The following is a 24,805-nucleotide window of genomic DNA, read 5'->3' as shown; positions in this document are numbered from 1 at the left end:
GTCACCACCACGACCCTGCACACGCGGGCGTGAGTTCATGAGAATATGTGGATATGCATACAAGCACACGTGAATGTGTATGAGTGTGAGTGTGTGCGCACACGAGCACCTGTGAACACGCACATGTGAGTGCACATGAACAAACACATGTGTCTGTGACAGTGCGTGTGAACACATGGGCACATGTGAACACATAGATGTGATAGCACGTGCGACATGAGTGTGCATGTGAACACAAAGGCAGGAGTACCTGTGAACATGAGTGTGTGAGCATGCATGGGAGGGTATGTGGATATGTGCATGTGTGTGCTAGTACGTGTGAACATGTGAGTGGGTGATGTGTTTGTATGTAGGGGTTTGCATGGGTGAGTGGCTGTATGTGATGCGTATGTGCGTAAGCGTGTGGGAATCCGTGTGTGAGATCCAAGTGCACTTGGCCGTCGGTGGCTTCACAGGAGTGGAGCAGCCCTTCCGTGACAGCTAGGGCTCCTGTTTCTGGCCGTGGCTGGTCCTCAGCCCCTACACGTGTGGGAATGAGCCATGTGCAGGAAGGAGACCTCCAGCTTCCCACCTTCCCACCCCGCTCAGCCCCTGTCACTACTGTGCTACTCTCGGCTTCTGTCAATTTGGCTTTTTTCGATTCCACAGATGAAGGAGACTATCTGGTATGTGTCTTATCTACCTGGTCTATTTCCCTTCCTGCTCTCTTTCAGGCTCATGCAGGTGGTTGCCGTGTTTCTATACGAAGTTCTTCACATAGAGGGACCACTACTGGAGGTAGGTAGCTAGAAAGAAAAGAGACAGATGACATTTTTTTAAAATTATTTTTTATTCTAATTTGTTACATATGACAGCAAAATGCATTATATTTTATATTACATGATAGATGTTATTATCCGTACAAATTATATATATATATATATATATAATGAAAGAGATACATAATAGATGATAGAGATAGATAATAGGTAATCAGATGGATGATAAATAAATAATAGATGTAGTAGATATAGATGGGTAGATAATGCATGGAGAGATGGATAGATATACAGAGAATAGATCGAGGGTAGGTAGGTAGACTGAACATTTAGACAGTGGGCAGATCGTATTCTGCAGCAGAATCCGGGGCCACAGCCGCTTCAGCCTGTGTAGTTAAATCCCATAACCTCTGCAGCAGTTGACTCAGAGCAGTTAAGACTTGAGTGAGCAGGGTATGGTGGTGTACACCCATAATATCAGCTACTTGGGAGGCTGAGGTGAGAGGATCACAAGTTCAAGGTCAGCCTGGGAATCAGAGTGAGACCCTGTCTCCCCTGTATACCCTCTATACACACCCCCTCCAAAAAAAAATTGGTCAATAACCAACCAACCAATTACTTCCCATTTTATCACCACTTTCAGTTCAGGACTAACCAGAGAAAGGTAAATACACAGTTTTAACCCATCCCCTAGAATGCCCCCCTTCTAGGCAATCACCCCAGCCTCTGTAGCCTAAGAGCCTCCGTTGGGCTCACCTGAGCCTTCCTCCTTTTCCACAATGAAGGTCTGCCTGAGAGCTTCTGCTAAACCCAAGCGATGGTGGACGGATCCCTGGCAAACCCTGAATCAATATAGTGCGCTCACATTTGGGTAGACTCATTTATTGCCACTGTCTTTGTACATATTTATGTTCCAGTGCAATCATCTTGGGCTTTTGTTTTGATAATCACTCTCTGGGATCAACATGAGCATGTCAGGGGTGACCTGAGCATCCATTGCACCAGTTTGGATGGTGATGTCCACACTTGTGTCCATGCTGATTTATGGCATGGCTCCCACCAAAAGGCCCAAAGGCTGAATGGTCGGCATCGAGGTGGCACGCTGCACCTGGTGATAAAGGCATACCCACATTAGACATCTGATGCCTGCACACCATATCCACTGTCCCTCTCTGGCACCACTGGGAGACATGAAGTAAAGGTGGATGACAGGGGCCTGGGTCCCTGAGTCACTGTGTGGAGGAGATCCACCTGCCAATCAGGAGCAATCTGACTTATTTCACCTGAGTGCAAAGTCGACTCAAACGAGATCTTGTTCACCATGAGGTTCTGGGGTCTCATCCATTGTAGCAGCTTCCAGTACCTAAACTTATACTCCAGACTCCAATAAAGATGGACAGGGGCCAATAGAGCTGAGTCTACACAGTGTGACAGGGCTACTGGACAGAGGAGCCGCTATTCTTCTGGGGTCAAGCCTGGAGGAGGGAAGGGGAAACCAACAGAAGGGGCTGAAGATGGATCCCCAGGGGATGCCCTAGGGTAGGGAGGTGTGTGCACAAAGGTGTGTGAGGAGCCTGGGGCATTTGGGAAACAGAAAGAAGCTGTAAGAGAGGAACACAGAGATGTTGAGGTCAGGGCAGTGGACTGTCCATCACAGGGGGGTTGGGTAGGACAAAGGCAAAAGTTGATTTTATTCCAATGCAGTGGGGCTCCCTTGGAAAGTGAATTGGTGGACTAACATGGTTTGATTTATGTTTGTAAAGGTGCAGCTGGAATACGGATGGGGAGAGCAGAGGGTGAGAGGCAGGAGGTTCAAGAGGAGATAGGACCTGCCCAGAGATCCAGGATGGAGGGATTGGAAGGCAGCCTAGGAGACTGGTTGGTGGATTTCACGTAGGATGGAGAAGAACCCAGGACCTGGAGGAAAAGAATTTCCACCAAGAGGATAAAACCCGGGTTGGAGGAGTGGATCATCCTCAGCCAAGAAACAAAGCCTTCAAGTGATTAATATCCTTGGGTCACATAGTTATGGGACAGGCATTCTCTGTATTTATTTTATTGAAATTAAAATCCAGAAGCATTGTCTATAAAGCTAGCCTCGAGGCAGCAACCTCCTTCTCTGAACCTAATATTGGCAAATTAGTTTCTGCAAAAACGACATCACCTGTCACATGAAATGAATGGGGCTTATTTGAATTTTACTTGGTTCGCAGTTTTATAGCACTTAATCTGAAAATTATTTCGGTTTTATCGTTAAATCAAAGCTGTAAAAATGTATAAAATTTAGACCTCATTTTGCCACGTAGGTATTGAAGTCACATTACTATCCAAATGATTAAGAGGAGATGGGTGATTTTTTTTTTTTTTTCTTTTGAAAGGGATGTAGGATTCGTTCAGTTTGGGCAAACACTGCTTGAGGGCCCTGCTGAAGTGCTGTTGTAGGTACACAAAGTTGGATCCGTTAGTCTCCGGGTGTGTGGAGGAGACAGGATTCTGCTGAAGGACATGGGCCTCCCTCCTGGCCCCCTTGGTAAGAGCATCGGTTCCTGCCCTTGGCTGTGCTTGGCCATCACCTGCCAGTATCCTGATTGCTGCACTCTGGATGCTCTAATAACCCTGAAAATTACAACTTAATGGTTTCAGGTGAGGCCAGAGCATTGGAGGGACACAGACCTGCCCAGGTGATGAGAATGTGCAGGCACGAGGATGGAGAAAACCTCACCAGCCTCCAGACCCGGCTGAAGTTCACGACTCAGTTATTCCAGAGGATTGAAGCCTAGGAGGTCACCTAATCGGAGGGAAAGCCCCAATCCTCTTGGAAGGAAGCTCAGGTAAGATGGAGGCACCTGTCCTTGCCCTCTGGGTCTCTCGGCGTGTGTATTTCTACAGAGGAAAACAGAAAACAAGGAAGAAATAGAAGCAGGAATTTTAAAACAACCAGGAAACAGGCCACTCACCTTCCTGCCTTTGAAAACAATTTCTTGTATCAAATGGCTGTCCAGAGTGAACCCCTCAGGATGAATCCTGTGGCCCAGAAGTCAGACCAGTGGGGTGAGGGACATGTCCCCTCCTCTAGGCCTGGAGCCACTTCCTGCCACAGCTGGAAATGATGGGGTGGGCTTGAGCAGGCACGAGGGGTGGTTGATGCCTCTGTGAGTGTCCACAGCATCTCTGTGCCTCCTGTCCAGGGCTGGACCTCAGGCTGCTCACAGCATCTCTTCCACGTCACCTCTTTGTGAGACCCCCGTGACAAGTCTCCTAAGGGTCTGCATTGTGCCTTCCCTCTCTTTTCTCCAAAACCTGCCATGCCCTGTACTGGGTCCACTCAGAACAGGAGACCTTTCTCTGGACCCGGATGCTGGGCCAGTGCTTATACGCACTAGGCACCTAGAGGGTGTCAGTGCATCAAACACCAAACCTGTCTCGGTTAAAATTATCATTATTTTTTAATTTCTGCTTTGGTTTCCATCCTGCAAGTCAGCTCAGCATTATTTGTCTGGGTGAAGGCTGACTGATTTAGAGGAGGTCAGGACGGCCAGACTGGCTGGAGGAACCTAACGCAGGAGCGGGGGACTGCGGTCCCATCTTACTGTGGGTTTCATTTGGCAGAGACTCCCCCTTAAAATGGAGCCTGACACAAGAGTGTGTTTGCCATGAGTTTATTTGGGGAGTGACTACAGGACCAGGGGGTGAGGAATGGAGCAGGTTGCAGGGGTCATACATTATCAAGGTCACCCCCCCCCCAGGAATCAGGGGCTTGATTTCATAGGAAGATGTCTCCGCGACTCCCCTTCCTGAGGTTGCCGTGGAGGTTTGTGGCCTCCTCCAGGGCTCTTCCTGGAGGACACCTTGCATCAGACATGGTCAGGAAAGCGAGAGGCGAGCAGAGCTTGGACAGACCCTTCCTCACCAGGATGCTCTGGGCTTTCTGGAGGTGACTACTGCCGCTTCAGCAGAGGGTGGAGGTGGGTTGGCCCAGGGTGACTCAGGACACCTGCCAGCCAGCCACAGGGATTTTAGGGAGGATGCTGAACCTCTCCTACCTCCCTTTTCAGCGTCTATCCCACAGCAGTTTGGAACAGGCCATCCTCAGAGCAGAGGCTTTCAAGAAGAGGACCCGCAGCACCAGTAGCTGAGGCCCCGTCCCCATGCAGAACTACCTGGGCAGAAAGCTGTGTTTAAAAAATTCTCTAGGGATTTCGATGCACACAAAATCCTCAGAACCACTGACCTGGAATTTTGTTTCCATTTTTCTCATTCTGTTCTCCACATTTAATCCTTGAGCGCATATGTATTGAAACTGGCCATGAGAGAAGCTCTGAGCTGGGCTGCAGACAGATAGAGTCCCTGTCCTTGCAGTTCCGTGGCCTCTGGGAGGGCATAAAAGGCCTGGCCTGTTGCTGTTTGGGGTCAAGATACAACCCCCAAATGCCCTCTCACCCCTAGTGACCTGCGTCCTCCAGCCATGTCCACCTGCCTATAGTTGCCACCTACAAGTCCATTTCAAATAATAAATCCATCAAGTGGATTAATCTCCCGATGAGGTTATAGCTCTCATAATCCCATCTTTCCACCTCTGAACATCACTGCATTACCCAATACATGAGATTTTAGGGGGACATTCCTAAATCCAAACCATAATACCACTCAATGACCAGAGGTATCCACAGGGACTTAAACGTGGACTGACCTTTCCTGTGTTCAGCCACTGCAAGTTGGGCATGCTGGGTAGGAGAGTGAGCTCACCCTGATGGATTAAAAACACACAAGGAGCACTTCTTAGGATCCATGAGATCAGAGACCAGCTCTCACAGTCCTAGGAATTCAGAGGGTCTGGTTGGGCATCTGCTTTGACAGTGGGCAGCTCCAGGGAGGAGAGGGTGAACTTGGCTTTGCACACCTGCTGGAGGTACCAAAGGTCTATCCAAAGAAACATGGTGCACAGATGTACAGGTCCAAAATTCCCCACAGGTTGGGGGTGGAGACTGACCTTGTGAACTGTGAGTATATAAATGGTTGCTCAGAAAAAGAGGGTTTGAAACAAGCTCCAAAGCACCCCAGTGTTTTACAGATGGGTGGTGGGGAGTACTCACACAGAGAGAAGAGAAACTGGAGAATACATGGTACCTCCCTGGAGAAGCCTATGGTTAACAGTACCCCAAGTGCTGTGTGTTGGGGATAAGGGACTTCAGAGGGCCCTGGACTCACACAGAGGGATGACCTAGTGGACAGAGTTTGGAGAACAGTCTTGGGAAAGCTAGCAGATGGGGTTGAGGTCTGTAATGTGCATGTGGCTGATTCCAGGTGGCATGTCATGTGTCTCTGAAGAGACCTTCTTGAACAATTAAACCCTGAGAACTATGTACACACCTGGATTAAAGGTGAAAGGGCCACACATGGCCTGGGCTCAAGTCAGACTCTACCATGTGCCAGTTGAGTGGTCTTGGGAAACTGCTGAAATTTTCTGGGCCTGTTTTCTCATCTGTAAAATAAAGTGACAGTAAGACCCAACTCCCAGGCTATTGAAGAATCCAATGAGTTAATATACACCTAGTGTCCAGACCAGTGTTTGACAGGCACTAACTGAGCAAAGATGTTGGATTTTACCTTTTCATGTGGTAGAATTTCTTAAGCATGGGGGTTACTAACCTTCTCAATACAGTTCTATTTTTTTCAAAGCTATTGGTTAGGAATCATTGGGGCACTTGTTAAAGGTATGACTACCTGGTTCTATCCCAGATGCTTGGACCTATAGATTCACAAAGAGGTGTTCCTGGGACCCTGTTACCAGCAAATTTCCACACCCAGGCATTTCATACCTCAGTGAATGTGAGCAATTCTGCTGGAACCAATTGGGGCATGTGAGTGCCAAAGATGTGTGCACAGGGCTCCATGTGTGCACAGGGCTCCGGGGACTGGATGGAGCTGGTTAAATCTCAGGAGGGAGAAGCTTGGAAGGCCATGGGAGAGGACCAGGCGGTATAGACGGTATCCACTTACGATGGTTCAACTTACACTGAAAGTAATATGCACTCAGTAGAACCCTGACTTCCTATTTTGGACTTTGATCTTACCCTGGACTAGTGATATGTGGTGTGACCCTCTCTGGTGACGCAGGGCAGCAGCGGTGAGCCACAGTTCACAGCCAGCCTCGAGATCAGGATGGAGATCAACCAACACTCTATGGAGCACTGTGACGTGGCTACACCAGCAAGCTCTGCAGGTCAGGTACATTCACGGCATTCTCAGCCTGTGTTATCTTCAACTTACGATGGGTTTCTTGGGACTTCACACCTTTCTAAGTCGAGGAAAATCTGCATTTGATTTAGTCAAGGTGAAAGGCCAGGTTGGAGGAAGGTCGGCTCTTACAGATGATGGGTTAGGAAGTTGGAGGCCCCCAATCTTCCACAGAGGCACTGAATGAGTCACAACATACACACCCAAGCAGTTTTGGTGAACTCTAGAAACCAGTTAGGAATCTGCATTAACCCAGGGTGTGAGTCCCCAGCCATGAGAAATCACACTCAAGGCAGCAGGCAATTTTGAGGCATTTTTGCCCTCTTTCGACCCATCCTCTCCTTCCTGCGGCCTGGCAGAGTTTGAAGGAAGCTGACCTATTTTGGTTCCTCTCTGGGGATGCAAGAGGAAGAGGAGGATTTGCTTAGAAAGTCAGGGCTTGCCTGGGCACTGCCTGTGGTTTTTGTCTAACCTAACTAGCAGCATTAAAGGAAATGGTGTTGTGGTTTGGGTATTAGGATGGGGGGTCCTCTAAAGTCACGCCGAGTGCTGTGGCATGCCAGAGCGGCAGGGGCCTGGGGACCGAGAGATTGGGCAAAGAAGACCACAGAACCCCTCGAGTCCTGAACAGGAACATAAACGAGGGGAGAAATTCATGACATTCCTGTAGAAACATAGAAACATGTACACATGCACCCAATGCAGGGCAAGTGTTCTGGGTCAGATCATATGTTAGATCACAAAACATGTCTTAAAAAATTCAAGAAGACTGAAATCATACCAAGGATCTTGTCTAACCACAATGGTATGAAGTTAGAACTCAACAACAGGAAAAATGGTCCATTGACAAACATGTTGAAATAAACGATATGCTCAAGAATACCAAAGGTCAAAGAAGAAATCAAAAGGGATTCAAGAAATGTTTTGAAGCAAATAAACATGGAACTAAAACACACCAAAACATTTGGGATGCTGCAAAACATTGCTGCTAACAGGGAATTTTACACCAATAAATACATTAAGAGAAAAAAGAAAGATCTCAAAGAGACGATCTAACCTCACACCTCAAACCTAGAAAAAGAACAGACCGACGAAATTCAGCAGAAGAAAGTGACAAAGATGAGAACAGAAATAAATGAAAGAGAATAGAAAGTAGAAAAGATCAAAGGAACTGAAGTTGGTTTTGTGAAAAGATAAACAAAATGGGAAAATACATTAATTATGAAAGAGAGAAGTCTCAAGATCAGAAATGAATGAGGCAAAGTTACAAATGATAACCACAGAAATGCCACGTAAGAAACTACTTTGAACAGTTACGTGCCAGTAACTTGAATAGCCTGGGAGAAACGTACAAATTCCTAGAAGCATTTATCTACCTAGACTGAATTAGGAAGAAATGTGAAATCTGAACCGACTAATAAAAACATGGAATTCTTAAGTGATGGAATCATTAAACCACATTAAATGCCATTAAAGAGAGGCTCAGGACCTGACAGCTTTACTAGTGAATTCTGCCAAACATTTAAAGAAAAACATAATACTGATTCTTCTCACACTCTTACAAAAAACAATTAAATAGAAGGAGATACTTTCAAATTTATCACCCTGATATAAAAGTCAACAAAGACCCTATGAAAAAACTGCAGATATAGCCCTGATGAATAAGATGCAAACATCCTCAACAAAATACCAACCAACAGAATTGAAATTTTTGTACATTGTGACCAAGTGGGATTTATTCCTGGATCTCTACAGGTAGCCTCTACGGAAAACCGTACGGCAGTTCCTCAAACAATGACAAATAAAACTAACACTTGCTCCAGAAATTCCACTTCTGAATATTCGCCTCAAAGAATTAAAAGCAGAGGGTCCAAGAAAGGATATCTGTACACCCAAGTTCCTAGCAGCATTATTCACAACATCCCCAAACTGGAAGCCACTGCCCCAGGGTCCGTTGATGGACGACTGGATTAACAAAATGTGGTGGGTACAGACGGTAGAAGATTATTCAGCTTTAGAAAAGAGGGTTCCGACACATGTCACACGTGGATGAAACGTGAGGACACCAAGCTGAGGGAAATCAGCCTGTCACCAAAGGACCAATAAAATATGGTTCCATTTATGTGAGGTAGAGGGGTTGTCACACTCGGAGACAGACAGCAGAGTGGCGGTGGAGCCAGGAGTCCTGTTTTGCAAGATGAGAACAGTTCTGGAGGTTGAAGGTAGTATTGATAGCTGAGCTTAATGCCACTGAACTGTATGTGCTGAAAAATGAATAAGATGGCACATTATGTCAAATGCATTTTGCCATAGCTAAAAAGAAAAAAATACGGGCCATGAAAACGTATAAACGCAGAAATGGAAGGGCCTCCAAACCCCAAGGGGGAGGGTGGCATGCCCCTAGGGGATCTGAGTGATGTTTTTCCCGTGTACCAAGCCTGGTTTGGAGCAAGATAGGGATTACTATTGAGGTCCGTGGTTCTCAGTCATCTCAGTGCATCAGATTGACGGTGGAGTCATCCGCCTCAGTCCACCCCAGGATCTGTCATTCAGCCAAGGGAGGGTCAGAGAGTGGGGTTTCTAATCACTCTTGGACGATGCTGAAGCTGTTGGTCCCAGGACCTTGCTTGAGAAGGAAAAAGGCAGAAATTTATCAAGAAAGCAGCCACCAGGAGGGAAATGTCCGTGACCCTCGTAGGGGATGTGGACACCTGGTCTGGACTATTTATGCTCATGAGCTTCGAGGTTTATAAGAAGCCCCATGAGGTGCATTTATTCCCTGCTCACAAAAAGAACATCGTTGCATAAACAAGCCCAAATGACCCATTTCCTGGACGCCCCCTCTCTGCCCCAGGTTCAGCAAAACTGCAACCACCTGGCCATGCTGAGAGGCGTCCTCCTACTTTATGACCTGCTTTTATGGGCCTGGCGATAGCGGCTCCATCCTGGGTGATGGCTTTCTCGGCTGTCACGTGACCTGGCAAGATAGTGGCCTGCACTCCCTGGGCTTCCTGCCTTTGATGCCTCTGAGCCAGCAGCGCAGGGTTAATCATTCTCCACGGCAGAAGCCAGGAATCGCAGCCTGGGGACGGCTGACTGCAGGCTGGGCGATTCCCCCAAGCGTGGAGGGGAGCGTGGGGAGACAGCTGGCTCTTGGCAGAGTTTCCAGGAGATGTTGCTTCCTTCTTTCCTGGAAAAACGTCCCGATTCCAACGACCTCTGCAGCTGCTGGGAAGACAGCAGACTGTGCTCTGGGCTCATCCACCTGGATCAGATATTGGGAGGTTGGGGCCCTAAGGCTGGTCCAAGCCCACCTGGAACTGGCCCCACTGGGGTCTCCTGGGAGCATCTACAAGGTGGGGGGTGGGGCCTGCAGGCTCAGCCGCCTGCAGACCCTTGAGCCGCGGCTCCAGGGACCATCCTTCTGATTTTTCCTGGCCACATTCTTGGCCTGATGCATCATCCCCCACTGGGTCCTCTGTTGAATGTGGGTCCCAGGAAGGCTGTGGAGGGCTGGGTGGGGCAGCTGGGGAGCAGAATTTGGCTCCAGGAAGCATCATGGTCCCAGGACTCTCTCCTTATCAGAGCAGCACCTGCTCTCTAGGAAGTGGTGAGGCCGGGCTCATTGTAGATAATCGTGCAATATCTATGAGCACCATCATGGTGCCATGTGCCTCAGAGTCATTAGGAGGCTAAGGGACACCTCTGTGGCCTGCAAAGATAGGGTGGTCTTGTTTCCTCTCAGGAGAGCCTGGAGATGCCCCTTATGCTAGATAAGATGGGAGCAGGGTGAGGAGAGAAGGAGGGGCACGGCTTAGCTTCACAGGGGGATTTACACTCCCTGGTGGAGGCTGGAAACCAATACTAATTTAATTCCAATAACTCCTAGCTTGGGTAACATGGGCTCAGAGAAGCCAGCCTGTGCAGACGTGGGGTTGGTAGAGAATGCACTTTTCCAGCCTCTATGGACGAAGTGGAATGAAATATGGATATGGCCCTAGTAACTCTGGGAATGGAAACCGGATGACATGACATGGAAGGAGGACTAAGGTGTCCTTGTTCCCAAACACACAAGCTTCCATGTGCATAAAGCACATGGCCTCTGCACTGTGACAGATGGCACATGACTGTTCTCAGTGTCTTCCATTGAGGTCCCACCTCTGGACAGACCTGAGAGAAGCGGGTGGGAGGGAAGGAGAGAGAGGGGTTTAAGATCATCTCCAGCACCTGGAGGAGTTTCCATGCTAACTGAGGACGATTGACGGGGGCAGAGCAGCAGCCCCCACTCTGGCTGTCTGCCCAGTCCCTCTCCACTGCCATCAGGCTGAGTGTAGAGGGAGGACCAAGGTACAAAATGAGAGTAGTTGCTGTAGATTGAACATTGAGACTCCTGTCTTCATTACGTACCTAACCATGTCCTTGAAAATATATGTTAAACCCCCCCCCACACACACACACACATTAAAATCTCAGCTTTTTATTTATGAAAAGCAAAGAAATTAAATAACTGGGAATAATGTTTGAATGCACATATGTGTAAATACCATCAGACCCCCCATATCCGTAGGTTCGTCATCTGCAGATTCAACTGACTGTGGATGGGACCTATTAGGAAAAAACATTGTGCCTGTAATTGAACATGCACAGACTTCTCCCCTTGTCATCCTTCCCTAAGTACAGTATAACAGCTATCGACATAGCGTTTATGTGGCACTGAGTATTATAAATACTCTAGAAATGATTTAAACGACTGAGAATGTGTGCAGGTTCTATGCAAATGCTATGCCATTTTATATTATGGATTTGAACATACCTGGAGTTTGGAATCTGAGATGGTCCCAGAAATAAATAATGCATTGCTGATATTGAAATATGACTGTATTAAAATATGTGCAGAAAGATATTTCTGATGAGCCTATAGCTGGAGAATGCTCTAAATCTGAATCCTGAATGCATGAAATACACTTTCATCCAGGGAGAATATTGTCAGTATTATAAATAAGGCCATGAAAAGTTTAGATTTTTTATGATGCTTTTAGGAGATTGAGTGATCTGCCATTTTCATTTGGAATTTCACAAAGTTATGTTGAATCTTTTTTTTTTTTTTGTACTGGGGATTGAACTCAGGGGCACTAACCACTGAGCAACATCCCCAGCCTTATTTTGTATTTTATTTAGAGACAGGATTTCACTGAGTTGCTCAGTGTATCACGGTTACTGAGGCTGGCTTTGAACTCGGGATCCTCCTGCCTCAGACTCCCAGGTCACTGGGATTACAGGCATGCACCACCATGCCCGGCTGTTGAATCTTAGTTCTAAGGATCATTTTGTAAGTAAATCTTGGATGTCAAAACCAGCCGTGCATTTATTTTCCGAGGAGTGCTCACTCACCTTTGAATGGAAGCAGAAGTCACGAGGTCACATGTATCCACTATAGTATGTGCCTGGGCCTGGAGAACCTGCTGTTCATGACACCATCTTACACGGCGATCCAACAGTTAAAAGATTCCTTTTTAAATAGTATTACCAAGTAAGTGATCAGGACCTGTGTGGAGAATGGCAGATAAGAAGAATGAAGATAACACACTGAGAGGAAATAGCCCTGGAGTTCAACAGGAAGGATCCAGTCTAGCTATTAAAAGGGGTGTGTGGCTTCCTTTGTTGGAACCCAAGGATAAAGCCAGTGGATGTCAGGCTGTGATGAACTGGAATGCAGCCCCCTGCTTTGGGTGGTTGCAAGTGCTGCATGTGACTCACTGACCCCCTAGATGAGGAGGGGAGACCCAGTTTGCACTCCCAAATCCCTGCACAAAACCCCACAACCGAACTTAGCAAATGGCCTGTCCTTATTCACCTGTCTCTATTCACTTGGCTTTCAGTAGGGGCTGTACCAGGGTCAGTGGTGGGCCCCTGCGACACCAATACCCAATGCTCATTTCTCTGGCTCACACAAATTAGATGCCTCTTCTGCTCCTTTGGGGGTGGGGGTGGTTTGGCATACTTTAAAAACAATAAAATCGTGAGCCTTCCTCTTCCCAATTAGAGTTAGCAGGGCTTCTCTGTATGGGGTGCCTGAGTTTCAGGTGAAGAAATGCCATTGGTTTCTTGCCCAGGGTTTCAAAGAGGAGAGCTCTTGGGTCCCACCCACATGGTGGGATTTGCCACTGGCCAGAGCTGCTTCCCATCCTCCTACAAGTTACCCAGGGCATCAAAGATTTGACTTCAAACACCCCATCAGAGATCCATGTTCACTGGGACCAAAAGATGGTCCTGCATGTTCAGTTCCAATAGGCAAGAAAGGGCTTCACTCTGGTTACGATCGTGACATCCCTAGGATTGGTTGCCATGGCAACAGGGACAGCTCCAAGCCTCTAGCCAGTGGAGAGGGAGATGCCTGGAGACATGGGCGGTATTGATTATTCCCACTGCACAACGGGAGACTTGATCTGGGCCTCGTCCACACCCCCTTTCCTTGGTTGGGGATTCATTGATGGAGGAGAACACAGGCTCAGCCTCACCTCAGCTGGAGTTCTCAGTGATTTGCAGAGATGCCAGGGACTGCGGATCCAGGCTTGAGGTCTGGGCCCCCTGGCTGAGCAGGAGCAGCCACAGCTGGGGACTAGTTGATGGTCATTTCCTCTCCCTGCATCTGTGAAGTGCAGGGGGCAGGGAGAGAGGGAGGCCTGGACTGAAGGGCCTTGTGTCCCCTTTGGGTCCTGGCTCCTGCCAGGGTTGGAGGATCACCCTGGTTGGCTTCCTCCCGGAGTCCACTGAGAATCTGTCTTCCTTTAGGACCACACACACAAGGCTAAGGAAAGGAGAATCAAAGACAAATGTTTCCAAAGGCTGAGTCTGAAGGAACCGGTTTCATGAAATGTGGCCAGCTCGTGTTGCAAGTGAGTGGGATCAGGGACTGTTTTTTTCTCTCTGGCAAAGCCAAAACACGCTAGGGAAGAAGTTCTGAAGGAGTAAGGGTGGGGGTAGGGAGAATTTTGCTCCCAGAGGATGTTTGGCGGGGTCTGGAGACACTTTGGGAAGAAGCACGGAGGCCAAGCAGGCTGATAAATGTCCTACGAGCCATAGAATGGCTTCCACAACAAAGAACGCTCTGACCTCAAGTGTCCATGGTGTTGAGGTTGAGAAACCCAGTCCTGGAGCCACCAGCCAGAGGGCTGGTCCTACTTAGTGACTGGGCGATTTTCCCATGTGGCCAGGCCTCAAGCCCAGGGTTTCAAAGAAGAGAGCTCTTGGGTCCCACCCGGGTGGTGGGACTTGCCACTGGCCAGAGCTGCCACCCGTCCTCCTGCAAGCTACCCAGGCCATCAAAGATTTGACTCCAAACACCACATCAGAGATCCTTGTTCTCTGGGTGGAGTCTAGACCAGGTGGGTGTGAGGGGCTTCTGTTCTCACCAGAAGCGTCCAGTCTAGTGGGAGCCTGGAAATAGTGACTCTTTTAGGAGGAGTCAGAATGGCCCATCAGTGGACCAAAGGCCCAGAACTCCATGTTTTGGGACAACATGTTAGATCTCAGGATCACCGTGGACCAGGGACCTGGGCAGGGCTTGGCTAGGCAATTCAGGTAGCATGGAGCAGATCAACATGGCGGCATTTGGTTGGTTAATGGGCAATCTGGGAGTCCAGGCTATCTTTGTTTCCATGTCTGATACATTGGTAGGGGTGGCTGCAGGCTGGACTTGACCAAGAATGGAACTCAGGACTTGGATGCAGTGTCTGAGGGTGACTGACTCTCTCGTGGTACTTCAGGGTCCTTTGAGAGGTCCCGTGAGAAGAAAGAGTACAGCCACTTCCTCATGCCTGGGCCCAGACTTAGGGGAGGGGACACATAGACCCTCATTTTGATGGGGATGTGTGAAAGGACCAGCACCATCTCCCACTGCGCTCTATCCCACAGGGATTGTGCAGCATGTTGGGAAAGTTAAGACCCAAGCATGAAGCCAAGTGGGCTTTCTTCTTGTCCCAGGATAACCAGAGGCCCAGGGGAGCGGTGAGGAGTGTAGCAGATCAGAAATCTCCTGCTGATGTAGATAGGAGGGCTCAGCTTAGCAGCAGGTAGCTTTCCATCACCAGGGGATGCCGCACCTTCCCCTCGTCCCTTCCTAGGCCATCCCACTCCTCATCTCACATGAATGGAGGACTTCCCTGAGTCTACACCACAGCCAGCAAAACAGTGCGGCCCACTCATATTCCCAGCAAATTTGCTCCAGGGCCAAGACCGCGTCTGCCAGGTGTCGACTGGATCCAACGGTTGTGCCCCAGCCCGTGGAGGCTACCCAAGAGCCCGTACCCTAATGTCCATCTCCCGCTCCTGTGCAGTTTCTTTGGCAAACTCCCAGGGACTCTATGAGCTAAAAGGGGAGGCCGGTTTGCTGGAGGCAGGCCTAGGGAGGTGGGGTTTGCTATTGCTTTCATTATTGTGGTGTAACTGTAGGTGAGTCAGCTTGTGCCTCCTATTTAACACCCTCCTGTGTCAGACGTGTGTGGCTGAGTCAGGTGCAGGATCACACTGGGTGCCTGGCGCCCATCTCCACCCCTGGGGGCCCTGGGAGCTCCGGAGCTTCCATTCCCATTCTCCTCTCACGTCTCACCCCTCTCCCTCCCTGTGACTTCATGCAGACGCATCTTGGGTGCAAGCACATTTCTATCCTTGAAACCGCTGTCCATTTGCCGTTCACTGGAGATTGCAGGCAGAGGACACGGCAGAGCCGTAGAGACTCGTGCAGGACTAGCCCTATCTCCCAGAGTTAGCAGAAATGTAGGCTGTGCTGTGGTGCCCGTAGGCTGTGCTGTGGTGCCCGTAGGCTGTGCTGTGGTGCCCGGGGGTGGCTGGAACCGAGACACCCCTTCAGGAGAGCTGTCCTTTCACGCTGTGACGATGGTAGTGACCCCAAGTGCCATGTGTGAGGATATCCTTGATGCATTTCGGCTATTCAAAAGACCTCCTCACATTTCCTTGGTAGTCACACTTTAGAGTGACTCTCTGTGGGTAGTGCAACTTTCAGTCCGGTCACATTTGGTCCAAAGAATTGTGCGGATCAAAACAAAACAAAAACAAATGTCCCTTTCCCCACCTTCCCCGTGTCTTAGGACATCTTATATTGCCATAACAAAATTCCCAAGGGTGGGTACTGTATAAAGGAAAAATATTTATTTTGGCTCATGAGTTGGAGCGGAGGAAGTTCCAGGTCACAGCATCTTCTCAGCTTCTGGTGAGGGCCCCACGTTGCATCCAAACATGGCAGAAAGGCAGAGGGGAAGTGGGTATATTTCAAAAAGGAGGCATGTTTGCAAGGGAGAGGCTGAGAGGAGGCTGGCTGGAGCCCACTCTCCCAGTAGCTAATCCAGTTCCTTGAGATCTAACCTGCTCCCCTGCGACCTAATCCAGTCTCAAGAGAACCGACTCTGTGCCTCAGGAAAAAAACATCAATCCATTGTGACCCTGCAGTGCTCATGATCTGGTCATCAGTTAAGGTCCCACCTGGTCCCACCTCCCAGTGGGATTGGATTTCAGCATGAGCCCTGGAGGGTACCTTCAGGCCCTAGCACACGGGCAAGCACATGGGGATGGTTCTGAGTACTCCGATGCCAAAGGAACAGGCACATTTGTGGTTTTGAGACAAATCTATGAGGATCCTTTCGACAATTCAAAACTACCTAGCACAGGGTTGCTTTTTCTTCAGCTTCAATTCATTCTGGAAAGGTAGAGAGCATAATCCTAACACCCTGGACTCCTGGTTCCCTGCTGTGTACTTGGGGAATGCTCAGGAATGTTGGTGGAATGCCTTTCCTGCAGGGATCCACCTGCGGGCCCCGAGGAGCAGACTGGTGAGTGTCCACCTGGGTCCCTGCACATGCTCCCTCTGTGGACCCTGTGCTGGCTCGCTGTGTGGCTCCTGCAGACTGTGCAGCCTGAGTGTTTCCTGTGTGCACCGGCAGGCTCCCCTCCCCGCAAAAACATCAAGGAAGAGAAAACAGCTCTTTCAATAATCTTAGAAGCCAAACCCTGTCCTGTTGATTCTACATTTGGCCACAACCTACTTTGTGTTTTCAGAACTGGAGCTTTCTTGGGTGTCAGTGACAAATGACTGTGGCTTGGCAGAAAACTGTGCCCGGGACACTCCTGCCTTATTTCTGTCCTTGTGTCCTTGTGGCAGGTGCAGTATTTACTCAGCTATTTTCTCCCCCAGTGGAAAGTACACCAGAGCCGCCGATTTATTTACTTAAGGGCTACCAAAGAAATGGTGCAGGAAACGTCTCGCAGGGTATGTGACCTTGGGTGCTCAGTGTGCCTGTTTCTGTGGTTGCGTGTCCTGCTGAAGAGGACATCCATGCATCGGGTGCTTCAGAAAGCTGGGGGAGTCCCAACCTACACTGTGGGAGTGGGGCTTGTGCAAGGGCAGGAACGGCTTGCCTGGGGACCACAGTGCCCACTCACCTGAGCATAGGCTTCTTCCAGTCCCCGTGGTGGTGCCGTGTGGCTCTCCACGTTCTGTCCAGCTCAGAGCCACCCCGGAAAGCTCTGCCCAACCAGGGGAATGCAGGAATGGAAGGAATCTGTCCAGCCCACGAGGGTGGCCGAGTGGCCAGGCTGCCTTTCAGTGACCCTTTCCCTTGGAATGACCTGCTATGAGTCTGCAGAGAAGGACAGTAGCCCAAGAGAGGGCCACTTCAGGGAGGCACAGGGCCTGGGGAACTTGGCTGATGGGAGGTCTCTTCAAGGTTTCAGGCAGTCTGCGGGGCTGGGACAGCCCTTGTGTCTCCAGGCTTGTGGGAAAAGGACTAACTGTCCATCGTCTGTATGGATTGATGAACACGTGTGTGATATGCCGGGGGCTGGTTGTGCTCAGGAGATGGTGAGCCAACGAGAGGGAGATGGGGACTTGGTGACTCTGAGTCCTGACAGCACAACAATCTGAACCTCGGGACTGGGAGCTGGGTGTCACTTTGCATTATCAGGTGATTCTCCAGCATCTCCAGGCTTGATGGCTGCTGGGCCCACTCAGTGGGTCCAAGCCACGTGTGGCCCCTTTGATGGAAGACCTTCAGGCCAGCCTCATGGGTGGTCCCCTTCTCCATGTCCCTGGGGCCAGGAGAGTTCCGTTCTGACTGATCACTGAAGGTCCCAAATGCCCTGCAGGACAGTTTGTGCGCATGTTAGTTAGTTGCAGGTCCCTTCTCGTTAAAAATGCAACAGTATGCAGTATACTATGCTATCACACAGCATTCCCATCACACAACACAATACCATACAACACAAGAGAGCACAACCCAACCCAACCAGCAGGACTTTGTGCTCTTTGATTTCACCAGGGCGTGTACTGAGCCCAACAAAAGCCCTGTTCTGAGTTTTAACTGGAAAGTCTAAACCCACTGAGGGGTCACGTTCATTGACACTGAAGGAGCTGAGGGAGGATAGACTGGGAGGGGCAGTGGGGACAAGGAAAGAGCCCAGGATGGGGACAGGCACAGGGATTAATACTCCAGAGTCTCTTGGGTCTAGAGTTGTGGCTCAGTGGTAGAGCACTTGCCTAGCATGTGTGAGGCCCTGGGTTCGATTCTCAGCACCACATAGAAATAAATGAATGAAATAAAGGTCCATCCACATCTAAAAAAAAAAAAAAAAGTACTCAAAGGTCCCTGGAAGTAGCAGGACTTCAGACCCACAATCTCCTGGAGATTTAGGAAGCTCCACCCCAGGCTCCCCATCCCGGGCCCAAGGTTATCCCCCCCCAGGGTTGGGAAGCAGAGGGGGTAGCTACACTGACTGCTCTGACACCCCCACCCCCAACATTTCCATGTGGTCAGGATCTCTGTGTGTCTCTCTGGGACGAAGCTGTTTGGTAGCATCTACTAAGTTCAAGCAGACACCTCTTACAACCATCCACGACCTGGCAACACAGCTACTTGTACTCAAGAGGGACAAGGGTACACAGCTACAATGACTATGGGCATCATGGTCCACAGCACAAGCAAATTATGGTCCATCTGCATAATGGAATATTATTCAGCCCTAAAAGGAACAAAGCACGAATACCTACCACAGTATGGATGAAGCTGGAAATCATCATGCTGAGTAAAAGGAGCCAGACACAAAGATCCCAAATTGTCTAGCTCTATCTACTTCTATAGAAGAGATCCATTCAAGGAGACCGAAAGCAGATTGATGGTCACCTGGGGGTGGGGGTAGGGTGGGACTCACAGGGGGAAACTGCTCAATGGATAAGTGGTTTATTTTGAAGCAGTGGAAATATTTGGGGCTAGATAGAAGTTGTTGATTGCACTACCTGTGAACGTACTAAATGCTACTGAATTATTCACTTTCAAATGGTTGATGTCATGTGAATTTCACTCAGATACATTTAAAAACATTGAAAAAAAGATCACCACGACAGCTTTATTCCTGAGGGTCAAAAACTGGAAATGACCCAGGTGTCCATCAGCCATGGGATAGATAAACAAAGGGTAGATCATCCACATTCGAGAACTGCATACAACAATGCAAAGCCCTTTGCATCTCTTGGCATGTGCCATTGTGGGTGGTGCCCAGAAACCTCACCTGGGTAAATGAAGTCAGACACAGACAGCCACGCTCCAACCTAAGTGCCTCTGTGGCATAAGACCCATCTCTGGAAGCAGAAGGTGGGCACTGGCCACCTCTGAAGATAGTCTTCTGGGGTGCAGAAGTGTCCTGTGTGTCGATAAGGGGCAGCAATGTGGTGGAGTCCTTTGGACTTTTGAAGCATTTGGGACCCTTTGATTTCACCAGGGTGTGAATGATCAAGATGAATCGAATCGTACTCTAAAGACTCATGCTAGGAGCTCTGTATAAATTGTGCTTCCATGAAAATAACAATTCCCAAAGATGTAAAAGATACACTTGAAGAAAGAAAATGAAATCCACAGTACAAGGAGTCACGGACCCAGGCTGGCTCAGCCCCCACTCCAGGGTAGCTCTGCTGGCTGGTCCTGCCCTGAGGTCCAGCCACACCAGTGTGCCCTTGGTCCCCAGCTCCCATGCACCTGTATCTGTCCCCCAGTGGGTCTAGGAGCTCTTGAGGGCAGGAGCTGGTTTCCTTCCCTGTGGGGTGTCTGTCCTGATGTGTCACAGGTGCTTTGTTGAGAGTTGGGAGTGTCCCATAGAAGTGGGATTCTGCAGGTTTGCAGGAGTTAGGGATGCAGGACTGGGCCCTGGGCATCTTGGTGACCTCAGGGGTCCCAGCCAGTGATAGAAGGCACCCACCATGCTGCTTCCCAGATGCTGACAGGAGCCCTGAGCTGGTGCCTAGATGTTTCTCAGGGTCCTCTGAGCAGGGCAGCTGGCCTCCTGGCTCACTCAGGCCCGGAACATGTTTTTAATACAGCTCTGGGTGTTGCTATGCTCTGTCCATGGGCTCTGCTTTGAAGAGGGAGCAGTTCTGGAAGGCCCTCTTAGCTACCCCATCCCTTCTAGAAACTGATAAACGCATGTGCATTTATATACACGGTGCACCAGCTCATGCATTCAGAAAACACCCACATCCCTGACGCAGACGTTAAAGAACCCTCAAGCAGAGAGAGCTGCAAGACCCCCCCTGGGTAATAAACATGTAGATTGGCACCCCCAGAGCTCCGAGCACTTTCTCATCACAGTACACTCCCACACTCCGATCCTGGGGTTCTCGGGGTCTCTGGAGTCCTCCTGGTGTCACTCAGGTATCTGCCTAGCCTGGAGGCCCCACGGAAACTGTCCTGATAAGGCCCCAGAACTTCCCGGGCTGCACCCCCAGTTCCCCTCAAGTTTCCCCGGGGCTATTTTTAGGATCCTATTTTTGCTCTTTGAAGTTCACAGTGGCTGACTTCACTGCCTAATTAGAAAGGGCACCTCCCTAGAATGATGTGTCCTACATTCCACGGTGCATACTGTACACAGCCGAGGTGATCCAATGTCCCCAGCTGAGACCAGGTGCCCCAGCATCTGTCCCTCCCAGAGCCAGGGAGTGTTGTGGAGTCACCCCTGCAGCAGGGCCTGAGGTAGACACCATTTCTCTCCCACCTTCACTCCTCCCCCCTCCCTGTGTTCCTTGACCTATAGCTCCTGCCAAGGGTCACAGCCCACCAGCTGTGGGCAAGGGCCAATTTGCATGAGGCCTGCTTTGGCAGACAGTACCTGCCAAAGCTTCAAAAAAGCTCTGCACCCAGCTAAGGACTGTGCCCCAGGGATCCTGCTGGCTGGGCTAGGCTGGGCTCTCAGCACTTCTCATCTGCAGGATGGTGACCACAGACGGCTGAATCCGCCTCCCCAGAGTCTTGGCTTCAGTACAACTCACACATTCAGCTTGATGTTGTGGGTCTGGCGGCCTGTGCCCCAGGGCTTGAGTCTGTTGGAGAAATTGCAGGCCTCTCAGAGTCCCAGGCCCTGCCTCTGTGCTCTGCAGATAGTACGGGGCAGAGGTGTGCACGGTGGCCCCAGGGAGGATCCTCATTTTCTGCGGGCTGACGGTGGGTAACTTCCTCTTGGTAAACCTCAGTTTTCCCAGGCCAGTGTCACCCATTTCACAGGGTGGGGTGATCACCCAGTAAGTTCATGCACATCATATCTCTGGAAGAGCGAAGACAAGCAAACAAGGTTGTTTCCTCCCATCCCACACAGCAGGCCCCACAGAGTCATAGGTGTGGTGCTGTGGGGCACGAGGCCCTGCCGATGGCTTCTGGAACCCTGTGCCGTCGTCTTAGGGCAGTGCCGAGTTGAGCAAGGGCACCAACTGCGAGCCCTGGGGTCCCGTCCCTGCTCTCCTGGGCCTCTGACCCATGCCTGAGTGGCCCCGAGCCTTAGTCCCTCAACGGTCAAATACAAGAATTCCCTCTTGAGTTGCTTCTCATGATGCCACCTTCTCAGAGGTCCCTGGAGGTGACAAGTTGAGCATGTGCTTGGGTCCAGGCAAACCCCGACCCCTATGAAAAGTCCTGCGGTCTGACCTCCATCACCTTTAGAGATATGGGCCCAAACCTGAGGAGATTCTGCCCCAACTGGTAAATTGTGATCCCCCCAATTGCCCGTGAGCACCCCAGACCTCTGGGAATGGACTTTGGATATCAGGCCGAAAGCTGATCCAGGGTGACCCGTTCCACAGAGTCACCTGTTTGCTTTGGCACTGGGGAGAACTTTGGTCTGCTCTGTCTCTTTTGGAGTCCCCCATGGCCAACTATCACCCCCATTTCTCCAGAACACAGCAGTTCCGGTCAGGCACTGGCCTCTTCTCCTAATCCTCGGGTAAATACTGGGGAAGGGGCTAGGCACGGGGTCTTCCTAAGGCATTGTTTGCAGCCTGTCCCCCCCACTCAGCAAGGGGTTATTCATTAACAAAGGGCATGAGGGAAAGATGATGCCCAGTCTGTCTGTCCACACACACAGGAACACACAGGTCACCATCTATCCTGCCCTCTGCTGATAGATGATGATAGGTTTTTCAGGAGCACTCTGGATGGAAGTTCTACCTCATATCCTCCAGCTCTGGGAAGACCCAGAGCGTCAAAGAAGGCTGCTTACAAAGATAGCGTTAGCACAAAAGCTGAGCCCACGGAACACCATGGATCTTTCTTCCTCCCCAGGGAGCTGCCCTGGGCTGGGCAGCTGTTTGGGCATCCTGGGAGGAGGCCGGCATTCTACACTAGAGAATTAAAGGAGAGAACAAACCAAACAACCAGGTTTGGGCACGTCCTGTTTGTTGTGTCAATCTCCGAGCCCGAGTTCACAGGGCCCAGGCTCCCCGGGTTCTGACTGCCAAGTTTCTGGAGGACTGGAGCGTGACCTGCCTTGACCTGGGCTTGTTTGGGTGGACTCTGTGGTTGAAGTCCAAGGAACATCACGATCAATTGGAGCCTCCTGGAGTCACCCGTCACTGTGTCCAGGGGACGTAGGCAGGTCAGCCCTGAGCTCTAGGGTCCAGGCAGCTGTTGGGAGGCCTGATTGAGATCCCCACTGGCTGCCAGCTGGGTGTTGTGCCCGTGGCCACCAACAAGTCCTTCCCTGGCCTGAAGTCCTGCTGCCTAACTAGAAACCACGTTCCTCTTCCGCATTCTGCAAACAGAAATCGCCCTGCTCCACCGCTTCCAGACGGATCTGTTGCTGTGCCCCACTCCTCACCCTGTGTTGGATGTTTTCTTTCTTTCTGCCCCTGTTCCCACAGGAGGCACCAGGCACATCACAGCAATGGGACACTGAGGGGCACATTTCAGATCTGCAGCCAGGGCTCCTGCAGGTTCTCCTGTTTAATGCTGATGACAATGAGAGAATTCAGCGTCGAGATCCTGGGAGACACAAGCCCCCCCCCCCACCGCCCCGAATCACTGGGTTTGGAGGGCCCTTCAGCATGTATTTAGGGGAGTCCTCCCAATTCCAGGGCAGCAAACACCAATGAGATGAGGCACCCTGTCTCCTGTTTGCCCCGGGACGGAGGACATGTAGAAGAAGGACGTGTGCCCTGGGACATTTGTGCTGCTGGGCATTTGGGCCACTAGGGCAGGGTTGGTGGAACCCAAAGACAGGCATCCAGGTGACAGTGGAGCAGACCTGGTTGGATGCAGAGGGACACAAAGAACTTTGACCCAATTCACCCGGGAGCATGAAGGACTTAGCACAGTAATAAAAAGCAGTACGCAGCCATGAGAAAATGAGAGGTAAAAATAAAATAACAAACGTGAATGGAAAAGAAAAGAAAAGAAAATTCATGGGTTTCCTTTCTCTTTGGAGGGATTTCTAATTTTTCTCTGTTTTAATTTCCATATCACATGCAAATTTGCATAAGGCCTGCCGTCCATGCATCTGTCTTTCAGTACAGCATTTCATAGTCTTTATGGAGTTTTTCTTTTTTTTTTTTGTACATATTGAATGCCGAGCTCCAGGTAGAATTGTATGTGTCTTTGCTCAGGAGCTCAGTTCCTCCTGTGTGGCTGACCTCCATCCAGTGCACTGGCCCAAAGATGGCAAAGGGCCACCGGAGTGCAGCAGGAGCCACGTGTGGAAGGTTAGGAGTACCCGCTGTGTGTGCCATCCTGTGTGGCCCCCATATGCCATGGGCCTCAAGACTCAGGTAGCACTGCCTCTCATGCTCCAAAGCCTGCCCATTGCTTAGTCAGGAACATGGAGGGCCTGGACACTGTGGGTCTGAATCCCTTCCTGGCACCAGAATGGGTAGCCCAGAGGACCTGGCTCCACCTTATCCCCCGAGGGCCTCTCTCTCTCCATCTTTGGGGGGGGGTCTTGCCCGTCCGGGGAAGGAGCCTTCCTGAACCCACCACCTCCCCGTTCTGGCTTCTCAGACCGACTTGTCAATTTCTCCACGACAGTTTTCTTTTTGACTTTTATAGCTTTACAATCTTTTTTGTAAAGGTTGTCGCAGGGGTTTTTCAGACCCACGGGCATGAGAAGGGGCAGGGAGGGAAGGGGGAGGGCTGCTGTGTCTGGTCTCGCGACATCTGTCCTGAAGTCAGACACGTCGCGTCCCAGTGAACCCCTCTGGGCACCAGCTCAGGTGTTCGGAGGTCAAGGAAGCCACATCAGCATGGACTTGTCCCGAGGTGGCGGATGACGGGTTGACTCCAAGTGAAGGGGCCGGGCCAGCAGGCTGAGAAGAGGGGCTGTGTGTGGGGACCACCACCTTGGGATGAGCTCATCCCCCTGCCCAGGCTCCTCTTGTCCTGCGTGTAAACATCCGCTGGCCTCCTCGCCCACGCCCTTTGTCCTGTCTCTCCCTTTGTGCTGGCCAGGAACATGGTGTACAGTTCACAGCCTCTCAGCACTTTGCTCTGAAA

At 50.3% G+C, this 24,805-nt stretch overlaps 1 long non-coding RNA gene across 1 annotated transcript; it reads right to left on the bottom strand.

Moving 5' to 3' along the window:
* Positions 1-1,762: 1,762 nt before the first annotated feature.
* On the bottom strand, positions 1,763-17,566 carry LOC308631906. Its single transcript, XR_014018382.1, has 4 exons — positions 17,451-17,566; positions 12,387-12,540; positions 3,432-3,641; positions 1,763-1,866 (listed from the first exon to the last, which is right to left on the bottom strand). It is a non-coding gene; the product is annotated as an uncharacterized lncRNA (long non-coding RNA).
* Between the last annotated feature and the right edge of the window lie 7,239 nt (positions 17,567-24,805).

This window comes from Spermophilus citellus, assembly GCF_964194105.1.
Source record: "Spermophilus citellus genome assembly, chromosome: 12".
NCBI lineage: Eukaryota > Metazoa > Chordata > Mammalia > Rodentia > Sciuridae > Spermophilus > Spermophilus citellus.
The sequence above is the reverse complement of the archived record's forward strand: the minus strand, read 5'-3'. Positions and strand labels throughout refer to the sequence as shown.